This window comes from Galeopterus variegatus, unplaced genomic scaffold (assembly GCF_000696425.1).
Source record: "Galeopterus variegatus unplaced genomic scaffold, G_variegatus-3.0.2 Scaffold93, whole genome shotgun sequence".
Classification (NCBI taxonomy): domain Eukaryota; kingdom Metazoa; phylum Chordata; class Mammalia; order Dermoptera; family Cynocephalidae; genus Galeopterus; species Galeopterus variegatus.
Window position 1 is genome coordinate 250,651 of NW_007726204.1, and position 7,511 is coordinate 258,161.

Consider the following 7,511-nt stretch of genomic DNA (forward strand, 5'->3'; position numbering starts at 1 on the left):
GGAAAAAAAAAAAAAAAAAAAAAAAAAAAAAAATTAATTTATTTTTTAGCTTTCACTTATGAATGAGGACATGCAATATTTCTCTCCGTGCCTGGCTTATTTCACTTAACATGATTTTCTCTAAGTTTGTCCATGTTGCTGTGAATGACAGGATTTCATTCTTTTTCGTGGCAGAGTAGTGTTCCATTCATTGAGTCTTGAGCCATGTGCCCATTCTTGGAGCTCAGGGGCATGGGGGGTTGGTCCCTCTGAGCCACGTGGAGATGGAGTGCTGGGTAGAGGAGAACCACAATCGAGCACATTGCAGATGTGGAGGATGGGTAATGGCTAAGCCTGTGCTGCTTTCACTCAAATCCCAGCTCTGTCATTTTCTGGCTATGTGACCTGGGGCAAATTCCTTCACCTCTCTGTGCCTCAGTTTCCTCCTCCTCTATAAAGCAGTGATTAGGATAGCCTTTACCTCATTGGGTTTCTTTATTCAACAAATATTTGCTGAGTACCTAAAATGTGCTGAGTGCTTCCTAGGCCCTGGGGTACAGCAGTGAACAAAACATATACAAACCCTTGCCCTACTGGAACTGACATTCTAGTGGAGGAGACAGACAATGAACAAGGTACACAGGGGAATAGAAGGCATTTTACAAGTTAAGTGCTAAGGAGAAAAATAAGCAGGGAAGAGGAGCGGGCAGTGCTGGGACTTTTTCTGCAACTCTGAATTGAGTGTTTGGGGAAGGCCTCATTGAGAAGGTGATATTTGAACACAAAAGCAGTGAGGCATTGAACCCTGTGGATTTCTGGGGAGAAGTATTCCAGGCAGGGGAGCAGCAAGTGCAAAGGCCCTGCGGTAGGCATGTGCTTGGTGCATTTGAAAAATAATAAGGACACTAGAGTGGACGTTGTAATACATGGAAAGCACTAGAACAGTGCTGGACACATAGTAAGCCCTATATAAACACTATTATTTTATGGAGTTGTTGTCATTGTTATTTTTAATTTTTTCTCTCTTCTCTCCCCATCTTAGGAGTCTCAGCAGGATGACAAGAAGGGCTGAAATATTGCCAAGTGAGGTCCTTTTCCGATGGTGGCTGGGGCTGGGGCGGGGTCGGAGAGGGGTGAAGTGGGAAATACATACAGAGCCTGCATCCCTGTGTTCTGGTCCGACTGAGTCTGCTGTCGCCACACTCATTTCTGAGGTCTGCGGAAGTCACCTGCTACAGGGCTGTCAGCATCTCTGATGTTCTGGATACGGGCTGGGGTGGAGGGAGAACTGGAATGTAAGGCCAGTCCTGCTGCTCCTGGTGGTCTAGCCTCAGCTCCTCTTGCTATCCAGGCCAGTTTGTTTCTTTTGTGGTTTCTTCATTTCCCATGCCCCGGTTCTGGATACATTTAGAAAACTTTCCATTTTATTGGCATATTTTGGGATTGAGAAGGAAACAAGGATTGTGGCCAGTCTCACATTCCAAACTCCTCAGCACTCCAAGAGCCCACTTTCTAAATCCACAGGTCTTAGAATTCTGGTGTTGGGGTGGGGAGGGGGGTCTCTATGGTCTAGGGGAGGGGAATGTATGTGTCCCCACTTATTTGCTGTGTGACCTCTAACAAGGGATGCTGTCTCTCTGAACCTCAATTTCCTCCTCCATAAAATGAGCATTATAATGCTATTTAACTGCATTGGTCTGTTTTGTGTTGCTATAACAGAATATCTGCAACTGGGTGACTTATAAAGAAAAAAAATTTTATTGCTTACAGTTTCTGAGGCTGGGGAGTCCAAAGTCCATCTGGTGATGGCGACAGTGACCCTGGGATCTCACATTGCAAGATGGTGGAAGCAGAGAGAAAGACAGACTCTCCTCTTCTTTTAAAGCCCTCAGAACCATGTCCCTGGCCACCATTTTTAATCCATTCACTACTTCAGGGTCCTACAATCCAATCATCACTTCAAGACCCCACCTCTCAATTACTGTAATAGGATTTCCCACCCTCTTAACAGTCACAGTGGGGGCTAATACATAAAACTCAGGGGATACAATTCAAGCTTCAGGGAGTTTTGGGGGGGACATAATTCAATCCTCATGGAATTTCTTTGATAATGACTAATTATGCCTGGGAAGGGATTAGCTGCAGGCCTGGCACAGAATTAGCAGGTTCTGGTGAGTAGTAGATTTCAGTTAGGAGTGCTTTTGCCTGCAAGTAACAGCAAACGACTGTTAATGGTACACACAATAGAAAAAACAAATTATTTTTCTCATGAACAAGTGGGAGGGTGCTGGAGTTGGCCGGCTGTCCAACTATGCCATTGGAAAACCCAGAGCTTTTCTGTATTTGTTTTCTGCCACCATTAACGTGTTGGCTTTGGGGCTTGTGCATGGTGTTTCATTGCTGCACTTGTATCCATGATGTCTGTTTTCCAGGCAGAATAGGGGTGAGGAAGGAGAGGGGACATGCCTGCTGTGTCACTCTTCTTATTAAGATAGTAAAACTGTCCTGAAAGCCCCGCCCAGTCTTCTGCTGTGACTCCAAGACAGTGAGCGCCCTGCTCTGTCCCACCCAATCCTCCCTCCTGCCACCTCTGCAGCCCCTCGCTCACCTCTAGCTCCTCACCTCGAGCTCCTCTAGTTGCTGCTACGTTTTCTTGATCTCCTCATAATGCTCACAATTTTCTGCAGCCTGGCCTCATCCACAAAGCCATTGCCTTTCTGGGCACAGAGGGGAAAGAGCGCAGGCATGTCTCCTACCTGCTAGGATCCAGCACTCCTTTCCTGTCCGGGGTCCTCACTCAGAGTCACCTTGGAATGGACCAGTTTCCCATCCACAAACACTTCAGACTCCCCGATAGCCCGGGCAGCTCTGTCCTCCTCTTGGGGGTGCGGGTGGGGGACTTCACTTTTTGTTTGCTCGTTTTATAAATGGTTTAGCTTGGCTCACTGTTATTTTGCTCCAGTGGAAGAAGGGGGCCAGGTATAGGACAGTGAACTAACAGATAGTCGTGACATGGTGGTGCGATTGTTGTTGGAGAGAGAATCAGACACGCTGCCTGGGCTTGGGAAGTGACGCTCTGCACATTTACTGAGAGTCTGGACAATATCTCCGTTCCTGTCAAGTGTGGACCATTACGAGGTTGCAAGTAGGGGAGAAGAATAGAAGGCTCTATAGACTAGTGGTTAACAACACACACCCTGGAGCCAAATCCTTCCCTGGATTCGAATCCCCGTTTTGCCACTTCCTAGCTTTGGCAAGTAACTTCACTTTTTGTTTGTTTGTTTTATAAATTTATTCGACAATCAGCAATTAGTTCTCATCCGCATTGACTGCAGATTTTTGAAAGTGGTAACAGGTACATAGGTAACCAAAGGATAAAGCTCGTTTGGTGAATCTTCATCCTCGTTACGTTTTCTGTACAACCGCACGTGGGTATGGTAGGGGACATTCCTTATTCCTTTGGCCCAGACGGCTTTGTTGAGCCTGGATCAGGGTGCACATCTGGAGTCTCCATCTTCATGGCAAATTTCCAGATCTCTTTGAGTGCCCGAGGGTCACGCTTCCTGAAACTCACTCCATGGATACGCTTGTGAAAGGTGATGGTGTATTCTCGGGTCACCGCCTTGCTGATGGCAGAACGGCCTTTCTTCTTCTCGCCACCCTTCTTTGCAGGAGCCATCCTGCTGGGCCCAAGTTAGAAAGGAAGCAAGCGACTTCACTTTTGGCAGTAACTTCAGCTGCTCCACCTGTAAAATGGGGAACATAGTAGTGCTTAACTCATCGGGCTGTTGGAATAAGTAAATCAGTTAAGTATATAATGATCTTAGAAGTGCTCCTTGCATAGCGTAAGAGCTATGTGAATGTTAGTTGGAAAAATCTCTTATCTTAGGGCATGTTTGTTTGCAAGAACAGAAGTCATGCTTAGCTCATGTAACCAAAGAATCCAGGGGTCGTGTTGGTTTCAGGCAGGGCTGGATCAACATCGTCTCTCTGTCTCCTGGGTCCTGCTTTCCTTCTTGTTGATTTCCTGCTCTCTTTATTTCAGTTACTAGAGCCCGGTAACAAATCACCCCAAAACATAGTGACTTCCAATAACATTCTATAAACGTACGAGTCTGCAGTTTGGGCAGGGCTCTGTGGGGTCAGCCTGTGTCTACTCCACTCAGTTTACCCTGGTGCAGGTCAGTGGCTGGGGCTGGAGTCATTGGAAGGCTCAATCACACTCACATGTGGTCACCTGGCTGGAGCCACTGGGGCTCCTCGGACGTCCCTGTCTCACTGTGGCCTCTTTGCGGGGTCTCTCCAGCATGGTGGCGTCAGGATGGCCAGACTTCTTATATGGTTCTCAGGCTCCTAGAGCACATGGAGAGAGAAAGAGACAGAGACAGAGAGACTCTCAATAAAGGCCTAGAGGTGAGGATCAGCTCTGTGTGGGGCAATAATTAGAAAAATAATGAAAAAACAAATAAAACAATAATAAACAAATATGTACATTATAAAATTAGTAAGTAATGAATAATGAAAATTAAAATAAAAATAATCTCAAATAATTTGGTTTAAGGGGACACATGTGCAATGGCCTGCTCATGTGACTGAGTAGGGATCTGAGACTTTGTCTGGAGGCCACTGGGGAATCACAGTGGAAAAGTTGGAAACAGAAGAGTCAGTTTTGGGCTTTAGAATGATCTCTCCAGCTGCTCCTGGAGGGTGGATAAGGGGACAGGAAGGAGGGTGGGGATGGACCATGGCAGGGCCATGGTGGGCAGAGGGGACATGGTAGGGATACTTGGGAGGCTGAATGAACAGCTGAAGCATTGTGTCTTGGGGGAGGTGTCAGGTCAGGGCCCAGAGCTTTGGCCTGGGGACTGGGGTCTGAGATGGGAGCTGGGGAGGGAAGGTGTAAAAGAGTTTGCCAAGCCACACAGAAGAACAGCCCCTACAAGACCAGCCTCAAGTCACACACCAACCATAGGTTTTGGGGTTTTCTGAAACCACTCTCAGGTTTGATAATTTTCTAGAGTAACTCACAGAACTCAGGAAAATGCTATACTTCTGATTATAGTTTTATTATAGTAGAATGATGCAAATTAGAACCAGCCAAAGGGAGAGATGCGTTGGGTGAGGTCTGGGGAGGGTCCATGCACTCAGAGGCACCTTACCCTCCTGGGATCAATGTGTGACAATATTGCGGTCTGGAAAGCTCACCTGAGCTTCAGTGTCCAGAATTTTTATTGAAGCTTCGTTATTGATTGATTGATCATAGTAATTAACAATTGATGGAATCATGGCACATGTGGTTGAACTCAATTTCCAGCCCCCACTTCCCTCCCTGGTGTCTGAGGTCAGATATGAAGACTGGTCTGGTATCACATAGCTCAAAGCCCCAACCCTCTAACAAAACTGTTGGTCTTTTTGGTGTGGCCAGCCCCCATCCTGAGTCACCAAATTGGCATAAACCATCAGGGCCCATCATAAATAACAAAGATGCTCCTATTACTCAGGGAAATTCTGAGCATTTAGAGGTCACCTCCCAGGAGCCAGGGCAAAGGCCAAATGTTGTGCAAAGTTAATTCTTCACTACACAGCAGGTTTCAGGGAGTCTCTGAAGTTGGTGTGGGACACGGTGAGTGGGAGGGGTCTGGGGGAGGCCCAGGAGGAGACATCCAGAAGGCTGCTGCGTTCCCAGGGCTGGGGACAGTGGTGGCATCGTCAGTGTAGGGCAAGAACGAGGTGGGAGAGCATGAGGTGGGAAGAGAGGGGTGAGGAGTGGGGGTAGGAGAGCAGACCCTGGGCCTCCATGTCAATGGGTCCCACATCCTGAAAGCCACATGCCCAGAGTGTCATTGCAAGGCAGTGTGGTAGAGTAGGCTCTGCCTCAGATTAGATGAGGGACCTTGACAAGTCACTTGGCTCTGTTCTCCAGCTGTTTGCTCCCCTGGAACACAGGTGCTAGTGGTCCTTGCTGTCAGGTATGGTGAAGATGAAGTGACTTAATCCTTGTAAACACTCAGAACGCTTCCCGGCACAGAGGATGCACTCTGAGTGCTAGGTGGTATTATTATTCTTATTTTCCCCACATTATAGAAGAGATTCATGAGCCCAGAGAGTTGAAGCCACTTGACCCAGGTTATACAGCTGGAGTGATTTAAGATTCCAACCCAGGCAGTCTGTCCTCAGGGCAAAGTTCTCCCCACCACACTGGCTCAGCATGAGCATCAGAGGAAGGTGGAGTTCAGGGTCGGCTGCCCTCCATGGCTTCCCATCCAGACACTAGGTGGCAACCATGACAGACACCTCACAGCACTTGTTCTTCAAACCATTCTTTTATACACCCCCCTGCCTTCATTTATTTGTCTATTGATTAATCCAGCAGTGAGCTATTAGCTCCTCTGCGCTGGTAAAAGCCCTGATTTTGGTCTATGGTACAAAGAGGCTTCTCCTATTTCCCCTCTTGACTGACCCATCGCTTTCTATGTGATGACAGAAAAGCTTCCCTCTGAGCTTAGTTTCCCCATCTGTAAAAGGAAGACAAGGACTTGGCCATCCCAGCTGTGGCAGAAACCACTAGGTGTCCCCCAATATCTATCCTCCCCTACTTCCATCATAATAGCCCCCAGCCAAAGACTACATTCTCCAGCCTCCCTTGCAGCTAGGTGTGGCTGCATGACTACATTCCAGCCACTAGGATGTGAGCAAAAGTGACGTGCACAGCTTTTGGGTTGTGCCCTTCAAGGGAAAGGGTGACATCCATCCTATCTGGAAAGTGGGTTGATGGTGGGCCATCTGGATTGTGAGACAGGGGATGGCTCAATAGGGATCAAGTAGGGAAGGTCAAGAAACAATGGGGAATGGACCTGGAAGAGCCACCAAAAAGCAGCTCAGACTGTTATAGGACAGAATAGTAAACCTCCCTCTTGTGTAAGCTGCTGGTCTGTCGGGTCTCTGTCACACACTGTCAATTCCAAATCCTAACAAATACACCAGGATTGGGAGGATGTGAGCGAGCCAAAGGGTTGGACTGTAGGATTTTTTACTAAAGAATAAGATAAATAGGAGAAGAAATAATAATAAGGGAAGAAATAATTTAATAAAGATTTTTGTGGTAGGCAGAATTCTAAGTTGACTCCCAAAGATACACACCCTTGTATAATCCTCTTCCCTTGAGTATGGGTGGAACCTTTGAATGTGATGGCCTGTCACTCCCATGACTATATTACATTACATGACAAAAGGGATTTTGCATTGACTTTGAATTAATCAAAAGGGAGCTTATAAAAAAGGGAGCTTCTCCTGGGTGGGCCTAACCTAATCAGGGGAGTCCTTAAAAAAAGACAAGCAGCAGCAGAAAAAATTCTCCTGCTTGCTTTGAAGAAGTTGCAAAAAGTTGGGCTGATGTTGCTTTGTCCCCCATGGATTTGTCGCCCCACTTCCTCTGGGTGATGGAGACTCAAGGTATTACTCAAAGCCCATCTCTTCTTTTTTTTTTTTCCTTTTTGTCTTTTTTACTGGCCGGTAACGGGATCGCAACCCTC

General features: G+C 47.0%; 1 protein-coding gene and 1 pseudogene across 1 annotated transcript in view; one reads left to right on the top strand and one right to left on the bottom strand.

Moving 5' to 3' along the window:
• Positions 1-1,671, top strand: part of LOC103598519 (selenoprotein V) — an 11,112-nt gene extending 9,441 nt beyond the window's left edge. Inside the window, exon 10 of the mRNA XM_008582516.1 lies at positions 1,022-1,671. The gene's annotated coding sequence lies outside the window, so the exon portion shown is untranslated. The remainder of the gene's footprint in view (positions 1-1,021) is intronic.
• Positions 1,672-3,281: 1,610 nt separating this feature from the next.
• Positions 3,282-4,280, bottom strand: LOC103598528 (annotated as a pseudogene).
• Between the last annotated feature and the right edge of the window lie 3,231 nt (positions 4,281-7,511).